Genomic DNA, 20,849 nt, shown 5'->3' on the forward strand with positions numbered 1-20,849 from the left:
CTGCCAAACACGTTCAGAAGCACTTTTGGTACACTTTCTGGCTCGAGAGAGAAAAAAAAAATCAAACAATACAGATAGTGACATCTCTTCTGCTGCTTGCAAACATGATAAATCACGTTTTCTTCCTCGATTCTAAAACTTCCCGGAAAGCGAAAAAACCACCAATCACACACGTATAACCGTCCAGGAGGCAGAGGGCCAGCGCAAATCCGGCAAATGCAGCCAAAAACTATGAAAGCGAACGCACGCACAAAACAGAGAACAAACTTAAAACACAACCGTATCCAAAGGGGTTCGAAACACTTCTACGTTGTAGAAAATTACCCATTGGGTATTTGCTCTTGAAAATTTGGGTAGAAGTAGTTTAGAGTGTATTGTTTACAATGTATTTTTATCGCTGTCAGTTTTTCGAAAGTTTTAAAAAATGGCGTCACCCGAAAAGCAACGTCGTGAATTGATTTTGCGCAAGCACCTGAATAATCCTTGACTCTCTCATCGGGACATGGGAAAACAACTCGGAATCGTGTAGTCAACGGTGAGTTGTGTGATTAAACGATACTACGGAACTCAATTGAACGGAAGAAGAATTGCGGTCAGAATGGATCTTCTATTAGTGATCAAGATCACAAGCGTGTCGTGAAAGCGTTTAAGCGGAATCCCAATGCTTCGGTCAGGATTGTGGCCAAAAAGTTGATTCTGTCCAAGTCTTTCGTTCAGAGAGCTAAGGACCGGGAGGGACTGCATACGTACAAAGTACAGAAGACTTCAAATCGTGGCGAACGGCTAAATACGGTGGGAAAGTCACGAGCCCGGAAACTGTACACCCAGATGCTGACGAGGCCTCATTGTCTCATCATGTATGAGGAGACTTACGTCAAAGCGGACTTCCGACAGCTTCCGAGGCTACTGTTCTTGGCCGCCCAGCACAAGATTGATGTTCCGGAGGAAGTAAGGAAGCAAAATCTTTCAAAGTTTGCCAAAGAATACATGATTTGACAAGCAATTAGCTCATGTGGCAAATGGTGTGAGCCGTTCGTGAACGTCTACCAGAATGCCACCCGGTACAGAACTTTCTTCTCATGGGTGGACAACCTCTGCCATTAGTCACCCTTCTCCTTCTCGTGGAGGGGCAGAACTTCGTGGTTGGCAACGGTCATCGTATACTGGCTAACAGTTCCAGCAGTTTTTTTTTTTCAAATTTTATTATAGAGATTTTTAGCCGAAGGCTAGTTTATCTCTTAACCAGTTCCAGCAATGGCCTACAATCTAGCGCTTGTCAATCTTCCCATTCGTTTGGCATCGTTTAACCAAGAGGAATTAATGTTCTACAAGGTAAACAAAAAATCTCAAAAGTCATAACTGCAGGGTTACCAAACTCATGGGTTACTGAGACTGACAGACAGCTTAATTGTTACACGGCGAATGAGAACGACTCAAATTTGAGTTTAGTTCACTCAAAATCGCCAAAAGTGCAGGAACTCAGCGATCAGTAAAATTTGTCTCATGGATTCCTGTGGAAAACCTAAAAAATATGCCGGAAAATGAGGAAATTGACGAAAATTTTATTCAGTCTCGGAGTAGTACCAATAGACTGAGTGAATCCAATCTTTACTTTTCTCAAATTCGGGATTTTTTCCCTGGAAAATCCTGGAAAAACCTGGGAAAACATTAGGCAAATTAACTCATCGCTGAGTTCCTGCACTTTTGGCGATTAGGAGTGAACTAAACTCAAATTTGAGTCGTTCTCATTGCCGTGTACACTTCGGCACATTCAACACAACGCTGCACAGCAAAAAATAAATTTAATATCACATCCAATCGCCACAAAAATAAACAAATGCAGTAAAAGCAGCAGGGGACAATTGCATTTTTACACCAAAACAAGCCGTGCGACAGCTCATTCTTCATGGTTTTTCATGAATAGGCTTTCCATAAACTTCAAATGAATCATTGAGCACATTGGCCGCTATTGGAATCACTGCCCAACAAACAATTTGAGTTGATCAACAGCTGAATAAGCTATTTTTTAGCTGAAGAAGCTTGTTTTTGCCTGAATAAGCTCTTATTCAACATTAAATGTTTGTTGGGTGGGATGCCCCGAGAGAACCTATAGCAGGGGACAATTTCGTTTTAACTCAAAAACGTGCCGTGCGACAGCTCATTCTTCTTGGTTTTTCATGAATAGGCATTAATTAAGCTTCAAATGGATCAGTGACCACACTGGCCACTTTTGGAACATCCAGTATGCCCCCGGGGGAACCTGGAGCAGGGGATAATTGCATTTTTACACCAAAACATGCCGTGCAACAGCTCATTCTGCATGGTTTTTCAAGAATAAGCTTTCCGTAAACTTCAAATGAATCATTGACCACATTGGCCGCTCTTGGAATCACTGGGATGCCCCGAGAGAACCTGTAGCAGGGGAAAATTTCGTTTTAACTCAAAAACGTGCCGTACGACAGCTGTTTCTTCATGGATTTTCATGAATATTCTTTCTATAGACTTAAAGTGAATCATTTACCACATTGGCCGCTCTCGGGACCTCCGGTATGCCCCCGGGGGAACCTGGAGTAGAGAACAATTGCATTTTACACCAAAACATGCCGTGCGACAGCTCATTCTTCATGGTTTCTCGTCAATAGACTTTCGATAAACTTTAAATGCATCATTGACCATATTGGCCGCTCTCAGGACCTCCGGTATGCCCCCGGGGGAACCTGGAGCAGAGAGCAATTGCATTTTTACACCAAAACATGCCGTGCGACAGCTCATTCTTCATGGTTTTTCATGAATATGCTTTTAGAATTGAAGTGGATCATTGACCACATTGGCCGCTCTTGGAATCACTGGGATGCCCCGAGAGAACCTGTAGCAGGGGACAATTTCGTTTTAATTCAAAAACGTGCCGTGCGACAGCTCTTTCTTCATGGATTTTCATGAATATTCTTTCTATAGACTTAAAGTGAATCATTTACCACATTGGCCGCTCTCGGGACCTCCGGTATGCCCCCGGGGGAACCTGGAGCAGGGGACAATTGCATTTTTACACCAAAACATGCCGTGCGACAGCTCATTCTTCATGGTTTTTCATGAATAGGCTTTCTATAGAATTTAAGTAGATCATTGACCACATTGACCTTTCCTTCGGATGACCACATTGACTGGAATGCCCTGGGGGGAACCGGTAGTGCGGAACACGACGAGGACTTTACACACCTGCCATGGCCAGCACAGTCGCCGGATTTAAATATAATATAGCCACTTTGGTCGACATTGTGAGCTCGTATTCGAAGCGTTTTTCCTTTTTGAACCTCCTCTGATCCAAGAATGGTCAACATTCCACTAGAAGCCATCAAAAACTTTATGAATCAATTCCCAGACGAATCCAAGCTGTTATTGAAGCAAATTGTGGTCCAACATCATATTAGGCGGTTCCATTATAACATTTTCCTACAATTTTAAATGGCGTTCTTAATTTATAAATAATAATTTATTAATAATACATAGCTTTGCAAATAGCAAATAGCTTAGGAACCACAACAACCACAACAGCAGCATCCTATATTGACAGGCTTTCGAGACATAGCATATTCAGGAAATTCAAACCCAAACTAGCGTCACGTAGTGAGAGAGTTCTGAACTAATATGAACACAATTCGGAAGACCGCTTTCATCTGAACAACTTTGCTAAAGACATTAACCTTCTATATGGCCACGACGTCGAGATACAGCTTGTACAGGAAGTTCAAGAGCATACTAGCGCCACGTAGTGTGAGAGTTATGACCTAATATGACCACCATCCGAAAGTACTTGGTCACTTTGCTGAAGACAATACCACAGACGAACCGACGTGACAGCTCATGCAAGCTAGTTTCAAATGTGTGCCCAAGACGCCATAGTTAAAATACGTTAAACACTACCGACATCTACTCATCCGATCGCGTCATACCATGAACAAGGACACGAACCCACTTATAATTTATATTGCCTTGGTTTGCGTCTCACCTCGTTTGACAGATCTGATCGGCCGTTTGAAAGTTCGAATCGCTCGTTTGACAATTCGAATTGTGGACAAACGAAATGCTCCTGTGGCATGTCGATTCGTCGGTGACAATACCCCGTTACCGGCAGGCATCGAAAGCTCTCAATTAATAAATGTGGAAGTGCGTGGTGTAGATGAAGTTGAGAGCATGCTATAAGCTAAAATGCGATTAGAAATAAGCTTGAAATGCGACGAAGAAGAAGAATAATCACTGGGCGTTAATGAGTTAATTCCATTTGGTTAAATTTATGTCCATGACACATACGCGTCTTTTGTCTCCATTGTGCAGTGTTCCCAGTGGAATTGGCACTGTTGAGCGCTGCACATTGTAGACGAATTACACATGTTTGTCATGGATACAACATTACATAAATTATATTAAATTGTAAAGATTTGCTCGTTTTTGTTCTAAAAATATGTATATGGAGTCTCCATACACAACTGTGTATAGGAACCTAACGCTTCTAACTTACCGCAACTTTTGCCGCATTGAAAAGAACATGCAAACAAATAGGAGATCATTTTAAATTCGTTAAAAAAAGTTCTGTCAAAGTTGAAAATTAGGGCATTAAATTAATTATTCCCAAAAATTATGATTTCAGATCATTTCAGTAATTTTCAGATTTTTTTCTTCTTCGTCATGAATTGAGCGAATTCCCAGGAAACCCCATCCATGCCATGCCAGCTGATGATGCACTTGATTTGCACCGCTAGAAGGATTAATTAGTCTTTCTTTGCGTGCTTCGACCAAGATGCCCCTAGCAGTTAGTGCCTTCACACGCCATCGCCACTATGCTGCGCTGGTGGAGTGCTAAAGGAAGCAGCCCCTGAAAATTTTCCCCCATCCGTCGTCTTCGTCGTCGTCGTCGTCAGTCGTAAATGAGCCTACCATTATTATTGGCCCGAGATGGGGTTGTTGCTAATCGGCCGGTCGGTCGCTGGTGATGGTGGTGCTTCTTTTTCGCCACCTTGAGACACCCCATCACCGGTGGCCGATCGCGGAGCTGAGCGCGTTGTCTTCTTGTTCTGGTTCGCTCTTAACGCCGATCAACACCGGCCGACCGAGAGTGGCCTTGAACATGTGTACCTGACTCTGACTGTTGTGCCTTCTTCTCGCTCTCATCTAGCTCAGCCAGTGTGGCTGGCTGGCTGAATGGATCGAGATCGAGCCAGGCAGCCAAGAGTTGATTGTACCTACGACACGCGGTTTGCGAGAGGTGATCAAACTTACGTCTTCATTTCTGACGATGATGATTCTCAACAGCCGTGGCACAGCGCGGGCACGCGTGGTTCATTTCGCAATTTAGGTTTTGATTCTTTCTAGTTTCTTGGTTGGTGTGCAATTTGCCATCTCTAGAGGCTCTCTCAGCTCAGGGGCCCGGCGTTCTCGATGTGGTGGATGGGTTTTTTTTTTTGTTTTACTACTCCACCGGAAGGCATTATAATTTTTGCGCACACCACAATGAGACTCGAGAGCCGGGGCTGGGGTGTGTATTCACTTTATGCGAAGATCTTGGTTTGGAAGAGTGGTTGATTGTATGGTGGCCTCACTCAGGGGTTGATGGCTTCTTGTAGTTCTCGGCCCCTGCAGGGGGTCTAGGTGGTACTCATCAGTTCAATTCCGGTTGTGGAATGGTTTGGGGGTTTTCAGACACACAAACAAAAACGAATGTATTCGATTTTCAAAACATTTGAGTCCTTGTGAAGGGTATACAACAATTGAATTTTACAAAATCGATTTTCAAGACGTGAATTCGATACCAAAAATTGGCAAACACCCATGTAGAAAGTTCTTGCTAAGCTTCCGCCATGTTCATGCCGTCAAAATCAGTATCAAATTGCAAAAACCCAGAAACACCCGGCTAAAACTACCTCGTGTCTTCGTTGACAACCGTGATCCAAATGCTCCGAATGGATTAACAGCTCAATTATCCTCAACCCTTGAAACAAAGCACCGGCATCACTTGTCAACTATGCTTAAAAGATTAAATAAAAGAAAAATGCTAACGAAAAACAAAGAAAACAAAACCCCGATTCAAGGATGAAATTTGAGTATATTTTTGCTCGCACTTCCCAAAAATGGTTCACTTTGCTGTTAGAAGAAAAACAATGTGGGCTGGGTACCAATACCGGACGGGGTCCCCCAGAACCGACACGGAGGGATCTGTCTGTCACACCAAAACATCATGTTTAGGCCGCACAGTGTGCAGTGCGCCAGAGCCTATACCGGCACCGGTTGCGATCGGTGTCAAATTACCCACCACGGACGGTACCATTGCGGCGGTATGGTGCGCGCAAATTGAATCTATAGAGCCTACTACCGACAGGCAATCAGAAGAGCCATGCAAGCAAATCATCATCACAATCACCCGCATCTGCCTACCTAGATGGCTCGAATAAATAATCACTACTCCTCCATAGCACGCCATGACTGAAACAGCAGTTCAGGCATCAAGTGCAATGCGGCCGATTGCCTAGTTACGGCACGTAGGTATACGTGGAATAAGAAACCCAGCTGTGTAAGCCATACATGTTCTAACTTCTGCTGATGAGATTTCGCTTTCTAATTTCATCGGCAGCGATTTGGGGCTCCATACCAAAAAATCCGTAATCGACTCGTTAACCATATTCTTTTTTTTTTTCTTCTTGATGATGCATAAAGAAGTTAGAAATTCAGCTCACGTGCCCTTCGTTACATTTTGTAAACAAATAATCGACTGTCAAAGTCAGGGATGCCGGGTATTGGCGTTGACGAGTGTGAATGATTTTGTTTGCGGTTTTACGTGAGAAAGTGAAGGAGGGAAGATTTTCTGCTTTTTTCACACACACGTTAATAAGGAACACCGTTGGAGTAAAGACAATTTCCCGGCTCAGAGGCAGTCGTCAATGTCAATTCTTGGGAAATGTTTTCAATGTGATTTTGAAAATAGCCAGGACAAGTAGGATTACCACTATAGATATTTTCTCTTTAAAATCGTGTACTCTAATTTTTAAACTTGAGGTTAATGTACATAGGGTAGAGCGGGGCTAGTTGGTCACTTTTCAAAACAAAGTTCTATAACTTTTTCTTTGTGATATTCTGATGGGAATTAAAATCGTTTAAATATTGTGATGAGTTTATATATCCTGTATAAAAATAAACGGTCCAAAATATTTTACCATTTTATGGATATGTTGTGTTTTCCGAAAGGTTGTCATATTAACCAACTAGGCCCACAGGCGAGGTAAGTTGGTCAGGGTATGGGGCATGTCGGTCGTTTGTATATGGAAATAACATCCAAGTATGCTGATAACTCGATGCCTTAGTGTGAGTTATATATATTTATTATAAGCGTTTTAAAACTATTGCAAAGAATTGCCAACACGTCCGCAGCAGAACAAATCCTCATCGTCTGTATACCAAGTTTGGCTTTTTTGGCTGCTCATGTCGATGCAAATCTGCTGTAGAAGATTAAGATTTCTTTAAACAATGGAACCAAAAACACTCACAATTTACCAGTATTCAACATTCGTTACAACTTTGCTTGTCACTATGCACCAAACACTAACGAAGACTAATGCGAGGACTAATGGAGAACGAACGGGTGCGATGGAGCATTGATCGCCCACGTTTGCTACTCTGTTATTGCCAAATCAGCTGTAATTACACATACAACCAATAGACGATGCTTGGGACTAGCAATGTGTAAAAACTGGTGATATCAAACTAGGCAACACCAGCGCCGACCGCGCCCGAACACAGGTCAAGAATGGAATGGGTAGGAATATGTTGACGTGACACTCGCTTTGATGGAAGCCGAGAACACCTCTGCACTTCCACGAGGAATCACTGGGAAGTTGGATAAGAGGGTTCGGTTTGCAGCAGGGTTCATTTTGGTAAACGATAAGCTGAATTGATGTCCTAACGATCATATAACGCAAATGAGCTTGGGATTGAATCCACGGTCTTCTGCTCAGTCAGCAAAAACGTTTGCCACTAGGCAAACGAGCTCCTTTTAATCATCGAGTTGCTGTTATTACCATGTAGTCATATTAACAAATAGAACGATTGACAAATCTTGAATGTGGATGGGTTTGAGATTAGACTCACGATGTTCAGTGGGCAAAAACGGTATCTCTAAGGCCACTGAGCCCTTCATATCACATCATACCGCTATTCGAGTTGTTGTAACCATTCAAGCACGGTACCGAGGACAACGACAAGTTCTCAAAACGACGATAAACAAGCGATTTGACCATAAATCTCTTTAATATGAATATTCCTACACGCTTCGATTATTTTACCGATATCTGTGGAATTTTATCTCAACAGCTGACCGTTCGGTAAACAGCTCGGGGATTTTTCACAGATATTCCGCGGACCATGTTTTTCTGCTCAGTAAGCAAGCCACTGCAAGTGACGATATTTCAATTCCGAAAACTAAAAGCTACGAAAAAACCCGTAGGCCTTCATTAAGTTCTACTATCACACGACATTATTTTAGATATGAAATACACAATATAAAAATACTTAACTGGAGCGGTTACTACCCGAGTATTGCCACTGCTAACAAGGCACAGCAAAATAACGAGGTCCAAAATGCATTCCTTTGCTTACTGAAAACTCCTGTTCAGGACTAGGGCCCTGTGAAAAATCCTACTCCAGTAACGCAACACGAAAATTTTATCTACCAGCGTTACTGGATTGAAAAGATAACAATGAATAAAAAGGAACGAACTCACCAAGTTCATCCAACGGCTGCTTGAGATGTGTTGATGTAGAAGTCCAAATTGTAGACGGTCCCCTTGACAAAGACTAACATGAACTAGTCCAGTTTGTGGTATGGCTTGCTGCGTACTGTCTTCTAAAAGCATGTTTAGCCTTTTCGAGAAACTTATCAATCTCGCGCGATTTGTAGCGCTGTTCAAGCTCCTCCGGGCTAACCCTCAGCAGTACCGTGAACAAGAAAGCTTATAAGGCGCCTTCACCGGCTCCTCACTACTACTACACTAAAACACTACTACTGGTGCAGCCGCTTCGGCCACCAGCTTGGGTCCTATTGGGAATTCACCTCTCACTACTAGTGAGATTAATCTTAATCTCTCAGCGGTGATGATGCTTCGAGCAAATCAAAACAAACCAACTAAAGAGTAGCCGCACCTCAAAACTCGAGCACTGATCTCACTTTCCACACGATTTCGAGCTGTTTCGTTCTCTCCCACACACACGCAAGCATAAGCTTTTATCACTGCACTGTTGCGTGTTTCGACACTCCGGGAATCTTCTCGCAAATTTGAACCAACACCGCTTTTCTAATTCACTCAACGGTGAACCTCAAATGATCAAGGAATCAAAAATATTTCCATATGACAAAATGACAAGCGATCAACGCGCCGAACGATAACACTTTGTCAGAAATGAAAAGCAATAATGATAAAATCTTCTTCCTATTTTTTCATGACAAACAGCTCCTGCAACACAGCTCGCTCGGGTTGGTTGAAGGAAACGATCAAGCAAGCTGCTTCACGAAGTAAAGCCGAAGATGATAGACGGGTGTTAATGGGAATTTTTTTGGTAAATCTTTTCCCGATTCCGATCAATCTATGTCCTCAACCGTGTATATTGCAACAAAGCAGGCAAGCAATATATCATTATCCTTCTACCACTTCAATCGAGCTGTGTTGCAGAGAGAGTTTGTCGTGGTAGTCGTAGCATGTGTGTTGGCTGTAACGTTGGTTGCTTTATGTGTTTGGATTCACTGCAAATGATAGAATCCAACGTTGAGTTTTTTTTAAACTTAATTTTGAGTATTCTTTTCTTACCGTGCAGATAGAAACGGGTAAGTCAAGAGCAAATTTTCATTATGTCGAAAGTAACATTCGCACCGATCCGAGAAAAATATAGTTTTGTTTTCATAACCGAAAAGTTATTTCCTGGCTACGGGCCTCATCAGAACTTGCAAACGCTGGTATAGCCGTTGTTCAGCTGTATATAGCCAAACAGACGAAATAACGTGTCTATGAACAACTGCCGAGACTCAGCTAACAAATAACTATTTGCTGAAATATCAGCCAACAAACAGATATTTTGCAGAGATATCATCAAAAGTAAATGCCGAGGTAATCGGGTGTTTGAGATTTTACCGAGCTCGATTTAGTGTGTACGCTTTTATGTTACTTATGACCTGAGTACTGCGAACTAACTCAAAATGCTTGTCATCTGGGAGCCGAGTCAAACTGTCAAACGGGAGCCAAACATTCAAAAGAGTTCAGAAGTCACGTAGGTAGTTACTGTTTGAACCACAAGTAAAGGTGTTGCCACCTACTGAAATGGCGGATAATGTAAATCATCGAAAGTGTTTTAATTTGATATTAATAATACCAAAACTGGGTTGCTGAAACAAGAATGTAATCAAACTTTATAAGAGTCATGTGAGCTTTGTGGGCAAGTGCACTCCCATCACCATGTATACGTTATTTCTGGAGTAGAGGAGGAGGAGGAGGAGTTTATTTGACAGCATGTAGGGGAAATGTAGGTAATGTCGGCCTACATGTCCCTAATTTGGGCCCATCGCTAAAAGTTTGCTATTTATCAATTTTATCTAGATGAACGCGTCATTAGGACGGTACTAATGGATATTTTTGGTCGCTATTGAAAATTTAGTCGATTGCTGAATTTATGTTTGGGCCCAAATTAGGGACATGTAGGCCGACATTACCTACATTTCCCCTATATACAATTTCGTGAGCTGTTTCAGCAAAACAATTTGAAACTTCGGAAGATTTTCAAAATGTTTTCTAGCTCTCTTGACAAATAAAATCGGCTGAGTTCGCAGTACTCAGCTTATGACGGGCGCTATAATCTATGGAACTTGGGTCCAACATAAAATATATCGTGATACTGGCCATACAGAAAGTTGAAGTTGTTCAGGTGATCAAGTCCCTTCGGATAGTGGTGGTATTAGTTCAGAACTCTCTCACTACGCAGCGCTAGTGTGCACATGAGCTTCCTGTATAAGCTGTATCTCAAAATCCTGGACATATTGAAGGTTACTGTCTTCAGCAAAGTTGTTCAGCTGATCATGTCCTTTCGGATAGTGGTCATATTAGTTTAGAATTCGCTCACTATGCAGGGCTACTGTGCTACCTGACTTATAATGAATATACGGTGTAGACGAATACAACGTATAGTTCGTCACAGAATTCACTCGGCTGTCGACAGAAGCAGACCACTCTCAATGTGTGTCTCGCGATCGTCTGTTTACTCGGCAGCAACCAATGTGTGGCACTCCTCATTGTTCTTCATCAGCAGTTCTTTCAGTGTCAGGTGACCAAATCCTTTCAGATGATGGCCATATAAGTTCAGAACACTCACACTACGCGGCACTAGTGTGCAAGTGAACTTCCTGTATAAGCTGTATATCGAGAACCTGGCCATATAGAAGGTTACTGTCTTCAGTAAAGTTGATCAAGTGACCATGTCCTTTCGGATGGTGGTCATATTATTTCAGAACTCTCTCATTACGCGGTGCTAGTGTGCACATGAACTTCCTTAATATGTTATGTCTATATAAGATGTTATCAAAGAAGAATACTAAGATGAAACAGTCGGAAGAAAAACTTTCACTTTTAGTGTCCTCTTTCACGGTCCCTTTCATCCAATGAATACCCCCCGTATGAAAGGTAATTTTGTGATTTTGCTGCCCCTCGGTAGAGATGAAATCTTGCGCTCTTTTTTATCGAAACAATCACACCAGAATCAGAGAAGTCCCATTTTTTAATTACTCGATTAACAACTAATCGATTATTTTTTGAACGCTGTGCTGTCATTTTCCAACAATGAGAGTGCATTATATGTTTGAAACGATGGGTGATGATCCTCTGGAGAAGTTGATGCTTATATCGGCATGATATAACCGATTACAACGACGTGTATAGGCCGGAAATCGATGTCAAACGTTATTTTGGAATCCAAGATGGCGGTCATCGGTTCAAGAAAAACTGTCAAATACCCTACAATATGGGTATATCCGAAAAATCCTTTGCTTTAACGTAAATTATTGTTGGGGACGATGTGTAAAGGCCATCGATGGCTGCCAACGTTTTGCGATACAAAATGGTGGCTGTTCGTTGCGCTGGTGATGGTGACGGTGCTGAACATCCCACGTCCACAGCGACCCGGACGAATATGAACCTAGTGAAGAAATAACAAAAACAAACAGGGAACAATGGACGTAAAGGATAAAAGGGGGACTGAGTGAAAAATTACTAGACGTAACGAACGGCGTGCTAAAATTTATCCGGCTATCTACGCATTATTAAACTATCTTAATATTAAACTTTCTTATTTTTGAACTTATCTACTTACGAGCAATCGGCTTATATCAAAATTCATTAGGTACTAGTTGTAAAAGTGAATCCTTAACGATAAAAGTGAATCATGGATTCTAACCTAACAACTATTATTACAGCGAAACCGTTTTTCTAGATAAATTTTGTGAACTTAGTCTACTTAACTTAGCTATCTATTTAAAACTTAGTTACCTAAAAAAAAGGTGAGAAGAATTGAATTATGCACATCATACACTTAATCGATCATTCTTACATCTAGCCAAATTATCTACGGATTGAGTTATACATAACAAAGACACTGGATATTACCATAGAGGTAGCTCTAAGACTAGAAGGTCCCGAAATAACGTGCTCAACTTTTTGGCTCAGCTCTGGTACTCTCTTCGGTCCCAAGCTAATCGATTCACCCCTCGAAACATGAGAAAATCCACTAACCCCTCATTTTATCTGTCAAACTTTCATAGCGAATCAAAACAAACATTGTGTAGTAGTGGAATTTCGTCTAGAATGGGGTACGTTAATCGATTTGCTTGGGACCAATAGGCTACTAAAGTGGTGAGCCAATTTAAAATCGTTAGTTTCGTATTGATTGTTGATATTACTCTGTATCATAACAGTAGAGGCTCGGGTAGAGACTACACAGCAAAAAAAAATATAATATCGATCAACGTAATTCAAGCTGATGTATGAAATAATGATGTTATAGCAAAAAGCAGGACAATATTACATTAATAGATGTAATTTTGTTCGCAAAATCGATGTACATCGTACAAAGTAATATTACACAACCGACGGAATGACCTCTGTGCAGCTGTTTGGATGTAATATTCAACAACTTTTTTTCTGTGTAATATTAAAAGTACGGCACGGTGCCAACGAACAAGTTATCGAGTTTGAGTGGTAGTGAACACTAAAGTAAATTTGAGTTTAGTTCAATCATAATCGCCAAAACTGCAGGTACTCAGCGATGAGTAAATAAGCCTAATTGTTTCCCGTGGAAAACCTAAAAAAATCTCCCGGAGAATGAAGAAAATTGACGAAAATTTTACTCAGTCTAGGAGTAGTACCAATAGAGTGAATGAATCAAATATTTACTGTTCTCTTATTCGGGAAGTTTTTTCTGGACAAAACCCAGGACCATGGTGGGTATATAAATGGTGATACAGCTTTGTCACTATATAGGCGAGGAGGTCGCGGGGGGGGGGGGGGAAGTGCGGTTTTAGAGCAAATTGTAAACAAACTCGGTCGCTATCCCGTACAAAAATCCAACATGGCTGAATCATGAATTTGACGCATTAGAACATGTAGTCACATTAGAACACTTATATGTAGTCACCTTGCCCAGGAAGACCTAGAAAAACATAAGGCAAATTTACTCATCACTGAGTTGCTGCACTTTATGCGATTTAAAGCTCGATTCAAAGTAAATCTGGACGCACGGTTTAAAACACCACCACCGCGCCCCTGCTGGTTGGAACAAAAAACGTTTGACAGGCATTTGTTGATGTTTCATTGACGAAGAAATTGGTGAAAAGTTTTTCTCGATTGATCGACGCATCCCGAAATTACGGATCATGGAACTTGAGAAAAGAAAATTAATTGTGCACAAACATCAAGAGAACCCTTCGTGGTCTGCCTCAAAAATAGCAAAAGTGTTAAAATTCCCAAAGTCAACGGTCAGTCTTGTAATCAAACGTTACAAGGATACTCTGAGTGTGGATAGAGCACAGCGCATCGATCATAAAAGTGCCACTAGGGACAAATAGCTGAGGAAAGGTGTTGAGGTACGTGAAAAGCAACCCAGGTGTCTCCATACGTGATTTGGCAAAGAAATACGATTCCAACTTTTTCACCGTGCGTAACATCCTTTCAAGTGAAGGATGTAAGTATTTTTGTGCCGAATCGCAAACAAAATTTAGTGGCCAAAAAGCGAGCACGATTACTATACGAACGAGTTTTTATGAAATTTGATGGCTGTATTTTAATGGATGACGAAACATATTTTAAAATGGATTATAAACAAATTCCCCGACGAAAATTTTACCTGGCAACTGGTCGTGGGTGATAAGTTTGCTCGGAAACTAATGATTTGGCAAGAAATCAGCAGTTGTGGCCTTATAGCCAAGGTTTTCATCACATCTCACACAATGACGTCGAAGGTTTACATTAAAGAGTGTCTGAAAAAGCGGATTTTACCCTTCATTCGGCAATCTATCCGTTTATCTTAATAGCTGATCCTTATTATAATGAGAAACTTTTCTAAAGAGTGACAAATCTTCACCGAAGATACGGAGTCACGGCAATGCTTCCTTTTGGAGATAATATTTTATCCCGCTAGATGTATTCCTATATCGCTAATAACGTCGAACGGATTCGTGTATCCTCGCCATCTCCAGAATAGATTCAAAAGATCCAGCAAAGCCATTCAGCTACATTTTGCGCCGACCGGTACAAACTGATGGAACAATCCGTCACCACGAACATCAGATGATCATTCAACCTACTCGCTTCTTCACACAGCGGTGGCACATGGGAACACTGACTCTAAACTATCCCTGGAATTTCACTAGACTTACGCTGGCTAACCACATCAATATTCTGGATTTGTCTAAGAATTTCAAGATATTCTCAAAACCTCCATAAAATGTCTAATAACTTACTATTGAAGTCTTTTGAGCATGTCGAGGAAGTCGTTCAGTCCTCCCAAACGGGGAGTTCCCATAGCATACCCTCATTATCTGCGTACACCTATGACCAGTTCAAGCGCCTGACAAAGAGCACATTTCGCTCAACTTCCAACAGACACTGCCGCACCGACCGAGTAGTGGTAATAGTGGCTGTGATGGCTCCATAACCAGCCCAAACCGCCTGCTCACAGCCAAGGGGTGAGAAAGATTCCATCGTCCAGATATACGCGCCGAATGGCCGTGACGTAGACGAGGTCTTTTTTATTGAAATTTTACTCCGATATACAATATGTTTTTTATGTTCCCCGTGCTCTGTTTTACCTGCTTCGGTCGTGCCTCGTCGTTGTTGTTGTTGTTATTGTCCGTGCCCCTGACCGACGCGACGCGACGACGTGCGACTACTGGCCACCGCGCCGCGGATCCGAGACGAAATTCAAAATCGTTCACGATCGTTCTCCGCCGCATATAATTGGGTTCGAAAGCCTTCTTCTGCGATGGTCGCTTTGAAGGTTATCATCGTTGATTTTTTTTTGTGGTTTAAATATCATACTAACAAACTTCTTTCTCTTGTTTCCATTTGCAGATAGTCTCATCGCATACAATTATCGGACAAGGTTTCAAAAGTCACATAGAGAATCCGGGCTTTTGCCGCTAACTTTCATTCAAATCCTAAAAGAAACGTTTTGTGAAACGTTACCGTAAAGCAATATAAGGAGGAACGTTCTGTTTTAACACGGTGCATACGTAACGGATTTAGCGTGATTCGGAACTGGTTCCAGCAAAATAATAATATAGGTTAAAATATCATCAATAATCTTTAATCACAAAACCAGAAACGAAAGTTCGACTATCGTCGATTGAAAACGCAATCCATTGCATTTGACACAGAATCGAAATCAGCGCAAAGGGAATCTCAAATTAGCTAATTTTGACGTAGTTTCTAAGGTAACTGTCAAAGCAAGCCGACGTTTGTGCGCGAATGTTCTAACTTTTGTCGTTTTCGTTCACAGCTCGCGAAACATAAACATTTTTGGACGTAAACATTCAAACATACACTTTCATCGTAATTATTAGCGGAAATTACTTTCTCGAACCCATTGAAATTGTCAATCGAGCATGCGATTTTTGTAAGAAGTCAAATCAAACAACAATCTCTAGGCAAATATTTAACCCGAACTTAGTCAAATTTAAACGCAACCAAATTTCTTCGTAGAGGAAGCAAAAATCAGTACTTCTAAAGGTTAGACTTTTTACATGCGAGCATTACGAGAACATAAATAACACGCACATACCAATTAATAAGAACGGATCCCGCGCGAAGCAAGAAAACTGCAGGAGATAACAAAAAGAAGGTAAACGAATCATCGCGTTAGATCTTCCTTGAACTCTGACAAAGACAACAAGTACTGCGCAAAAGTGTAAACAGAGCAGCCGAAACAACAGGGATAAACAACAGGAAAACAGGAGAAGGAAACAGGAAAACATCAACTACGAACTTACTACCCTTAGCCGATTGTGAATTAGCAGAAAAATATCGGGGAGCCGGAAGACGAGAGGCAACAACTTTTGCATCAACGGAAACGGTAAGTCAAACAACGCCCTCTTTCTTCACGTTTTTTTTAATCGTTCGATAAAGAGAGTAAAAAACAGTTGCGGCTTTTTAAAATCATTGCTTTTCAACCTTTGACACATCTGTCAACCGTTCCTTCAAAATACGAGCAGCTGTAGTTTGCAAATTGACTGAAAATCTTAATCCGGCCAATCCGGAATCCACGCAGCAAAACCAGAACCGAACGCGCGTTGGTCATTTGCAAAGATGCAATTAGATGACATTTTGTCAGATGTTTTAGAACCGCTGCCGCTTCTGTGCGGCTTCTTCGACTTTAAAATTAGCACATTTCTAGGCATAAAACGAAAATTGCGACGGGCAAAGCGTGCTTGGATATGCTCGCTAGAGACCGGCAGCAGCAGCGTGCCATGCGTTTCTTTTTGTTTTTCTTTTGCTACCAGAGCTCAACACGCAAAATAAAACCAACTCAAACAAAACAAAAAAAAAATAAAACAACGATCACATCACAGCAAGCCGGTTCCCGTGAAGTTTCGTACCTTCTATGCTAGAGAGGTGGTGGTGGCGGAGGCTGGCTGTGCGCAACTCGGCTACTATTATGATACCACCACGAACTACCAGCCTGCTCTGATGTGCTATTTTTTTCAAGATGTGCATCAAGTTCATCGTCAACGCATAGTAAACATATGCACATTCGTGCACAATACGTACTTCTACCATTCCCTGGGAAAGGGTGCATTACACAAAACCCGACTGTTGTGTACAGTGATGATGATGATGATGTTGTGCGGTGCATCCACCGTAATAAATAAGGACAAAAAGTCAATGACATTTGGACCGTTTAATGTGGGGAATGTCTGGTTCGGTTTGGTTTGGTGTTTGGTGACGCTAGCGTCACAGTAGTTTATGTGGAAAAGAGTTTTTCACTTTCGATTTTGCTTGGCTCTAAAATCTTTCAAATCAAGTCGTTATTTTCCAATGTCTACTCGAAAATGTAATCCTTATCGAGATTCTTGGAAATGTTCCAAACCAATCGGTCTACTGGTGCTCTTAGCTGAGGCAGCCTGCTGCGTTTAACAAATTCCTTCTCGCTAATTACAACTTGATTGACAGATGTTTCACTTGAACCGTACGTAGGTAGGTACCTACATATACCTTCCACATATCCCCTCTCCTGGCGGCCTCGCCAACAGCAGTAGGATTTTCTGGTTCAATAACAACTCAGCTGTTCCACTTCCTTTCCATATTTCGCTCGCCTCCTTGAATGCTTTTGCCTTCCCTCGCCCGACTCGAATGTCCTTTGGTTGTTGTGTGCCACTTCCCCCGTTTCGTCGTCGCCTCTCTGGTTTCCCTTCTCTTCGTATTTATACCCCCTCGGCTGTTTTCTCTGCCGGATCAAGGTAACCCCCTACAAACAAAAGACCAGACGACTGCGATGGCAGTGAGAACATTTTTCGGTTCCTTCCTATTTCGCTGAATCGAATCCCAACCTGGTGAAACCAGATCAACTGGGTCTGATTGTACATAGGTATACCTTTAACTCTACCTACAGTGGAAACAGAGACTTCTTTTTGTTCGCCAGCTATGCCGTCTGGGTTGCACCATGAACTCCGACTGCTGCATTCTGCTGCAAATGTTATTCTCGGCCCTTCGTTTGGTAGGATTCAGCTCTGGTGAAACAATGAATCGATCTTTGAGTTGGAAAGTTTCAACCAAATCATAGACGGTTTTGAAAGAGATGCTGCTAATTGGAGGATGAGTTTTCGGCCATATCTGCTGTTGTAAACAAAGATTGAAATGTAAATTTGTCGAAACTCTTAGCTCGCCCTCGCAAACTAACAACATTACCGTCACGTAGGGGAAACTACCCTACCTAATGGTGGTGTTAGTTTACGTGGGAGAGCTAAAAGGTTCGAAAAATTGACATTTGATTTCAAAATTCGTTTTCAAAAACGGATACGACCTTTTGAAAATTCAGTCTTGAATTGATCTGACAGATCTGAAGTACTCGGAATACACCCGGTGCAAATAATGACTAATTTTCCAGTGCAATACGGAGTTTGTGTGGCTGTTAATGGAACTTTCAGGAGCACGGTGACAACTACTTGAAAAAATCTGGAAAACCTGAAATTATAAGGGTATTTTAAAATTCTAGAAAAATCCTAGAATTATCAGGGCATTGTGCCATTTTTTTCCTTGATTTGTTTTCCGTCGATCTTGTTTTCCGTGCTGGGTACCAATGCTACCGACACCATGAAGGCAGCTTTCATATTTCCTACCTATCGACCCATCAACTCATGGACCGGGGGCCAACGGCTTTACTTCCCTTCCGAAGGTAGGCGTGATCAGATATTTTTGCCTCAGAAAATCCCAGTGGCGCCGACTGGGACTGAACCCAGGCCTTGTGGGGCGAGAGATAGTCACGCTTACCACTATACCACCGGCGCCACTGTCATTGTGCCATCAATCATGGAATTTTTGTAAAGTAGGCTCACTGGAGTTGTTAAATATGTGGTGCAACGTTCATTTGTGTATTTTTGTTTTATTATTATTATAGTCCATCTGACTTGATAGTCTCAATGAAAGACTTAAATCTAAATGTAGTCACTAATTAAAAATTAAAAATTGGCCAACAGCAAACGATGACGAAACCTCGAGGCATTGATGTCAAAGTCAAATAGGTCAGAGGCTTCGTTGAATTGATGAATCATGGCGACAAAGGAACTGTTTGCAGCATAGTTGGTTGCATGTACTACTTCATGTAGCAAGGTTCTCGGACGGAGTGTTCGGGCAGGAGCATACAGATTTATTTTGGCCAGTAACTCAGGAACATCATATTCTGACAGTAAAACTTTAGCAACGAAGACGACCTGCGATATGTTTCGTCGCTTAGCAAGAGTATCCAAACCCAGTAAACGACAGCGGTCAACATACGGTGGTAAATTCAGCGGGTCACTCCATGGAATATAGCGCAGTGCGTATCCGACGAATTTGCGTTGAACAGCTTCGAATCGTCCACTCCATACAGCTTGGTAGGGATTCCAGACAACACACGCGAATTCCAGTAGTGAGCGTACCAATGAACAGTAAAGGGCTTTAAAACACAGAGGATCACGAAATTCCTTAGATATCTTGAACATGAATCCAAGCTGTCGATCGTGGTTGAGAAGTGGCGAGTGTTTGTGAGCTTACAATCCAACATGACACCGAGGTCTTTAACGTGATCGACACGTTGAACTGCAGTTCCAGCAACGTTATAATCAAACAAAATGGCAGTCCTAGTTCGACGGAAACTAATTACGCAGCACTTTGAGACGCACAGGACCATAAAATTACGTTCACACCAATCATTAAAGATTTCAAGAAGGTTTTGTAGTTCTAAACAGTCGGCATAGCCTCGAACGACTAGATAAATCTTCAAGTCATCGGCAAAAAACAATTTACCTCCACGTAGTAGAATAAACGTTACATCAAATAAAGAGAAGAGCATTGGTCCCAAAGTGCCAATGAGGTACAGAGAGAGGTGGCGCAGATCGTGAAATAGGGTTGTATTAGTAAACCAAAAAATCAACGTAAACGCAAGTAGTGACGTCACTACTTGCGTGTACTTGCGTGTATCGTACAGTGGTTGTGTGAGTGATTGCTTCACCTCGGTAATCCAGCTCATTGCCAAAGTGCTACCCTGTGGAACTTCTGATCTGTTCGAGAAACAGTACAATTAGTAGTTTCCAATGCATACAGTAACTTCACGTTGCACGAGGTACGACCTAAGCCAGCTGCAGAAGGAAACAGAACATCCAATTTTTTCAAGCTTTGCTAGCAGAACGTCGTGCACAACTCTATCAAACGCAGCTTTAAGATCAGTGTAGATGGCATCCACTTGAAGTTTCTTGCATACATAAAGCTGACGAGATTAGTTTCCACGGAGCGGCCAGGAAAGAAACCATGTTGACATGTACTTATGTAATGCTTGCAGGAAGCAAACAATCTCTCATTTATCAGCGACTCAAACACCTTAGATTCAACCCCAAGCGAGGTAATCCCACGGTAGTTTTCCACATTGCGTTTATCTCCTTTCTTGAAAACAGGGAACATAGTAGACCGTTTCCATAGTGCGGGAAATTTCTGTTGACGAAGTGACAGGTTGAAAAGCAACGACAACGAAGCAGCTAAGATATCGGAGCATTTTTTAGGATTGCAGATGGAATAACACTCGGACCT

General features: G+C 41.9%; 1 protein-coding gene across 2 annotated transcripts in view; it reads left to right on the plus strand.

Moving 5' to 3' along the window:
* Nucleotides 1–20,849, plus strand: part of LOC135707163 (RNA-binding protein MEX3B) — a 184,160-nt gene that overhangs the window by 107,296 nt on the left and 56,015 nt on the right. Inside the window, exons 2-4 of one of the 2 annotated variants that reach the window (XM_065228908.1) lie at nt 15,645–16,006; nt 16,072–16,301; nt 16,365–16,644. The gene's annotated coding sequence lies outside the window, so the exon portion shown is untranslated. Of the gene's footprint in view, nt 1–15,644; nt 16,007–16,071; nt 16,645–20,849 lie in introns of both variants that reach the window. The other variant, XM_065228906.1, reaches the window with a different exon arrangement.

The sequence above is a fragment of the Ochlerotatus camptorhynchus genome, unplaced genomic scaffold, assembly GCF_037179485.1.
Source record: "Ochlerotatus camptorhynchus isolate MF236.1 unplaced genomic scaffold, CSIRO-AGI_Acam_v1.1 ptg000304l, whole genome shotgun sequence".
NCBI lineage: Eukaryota > Metazoa > Arthropoda > Insecta > Diptera > Culicidae > Ochlerotatus > Ochlerotatus camptorhynchus.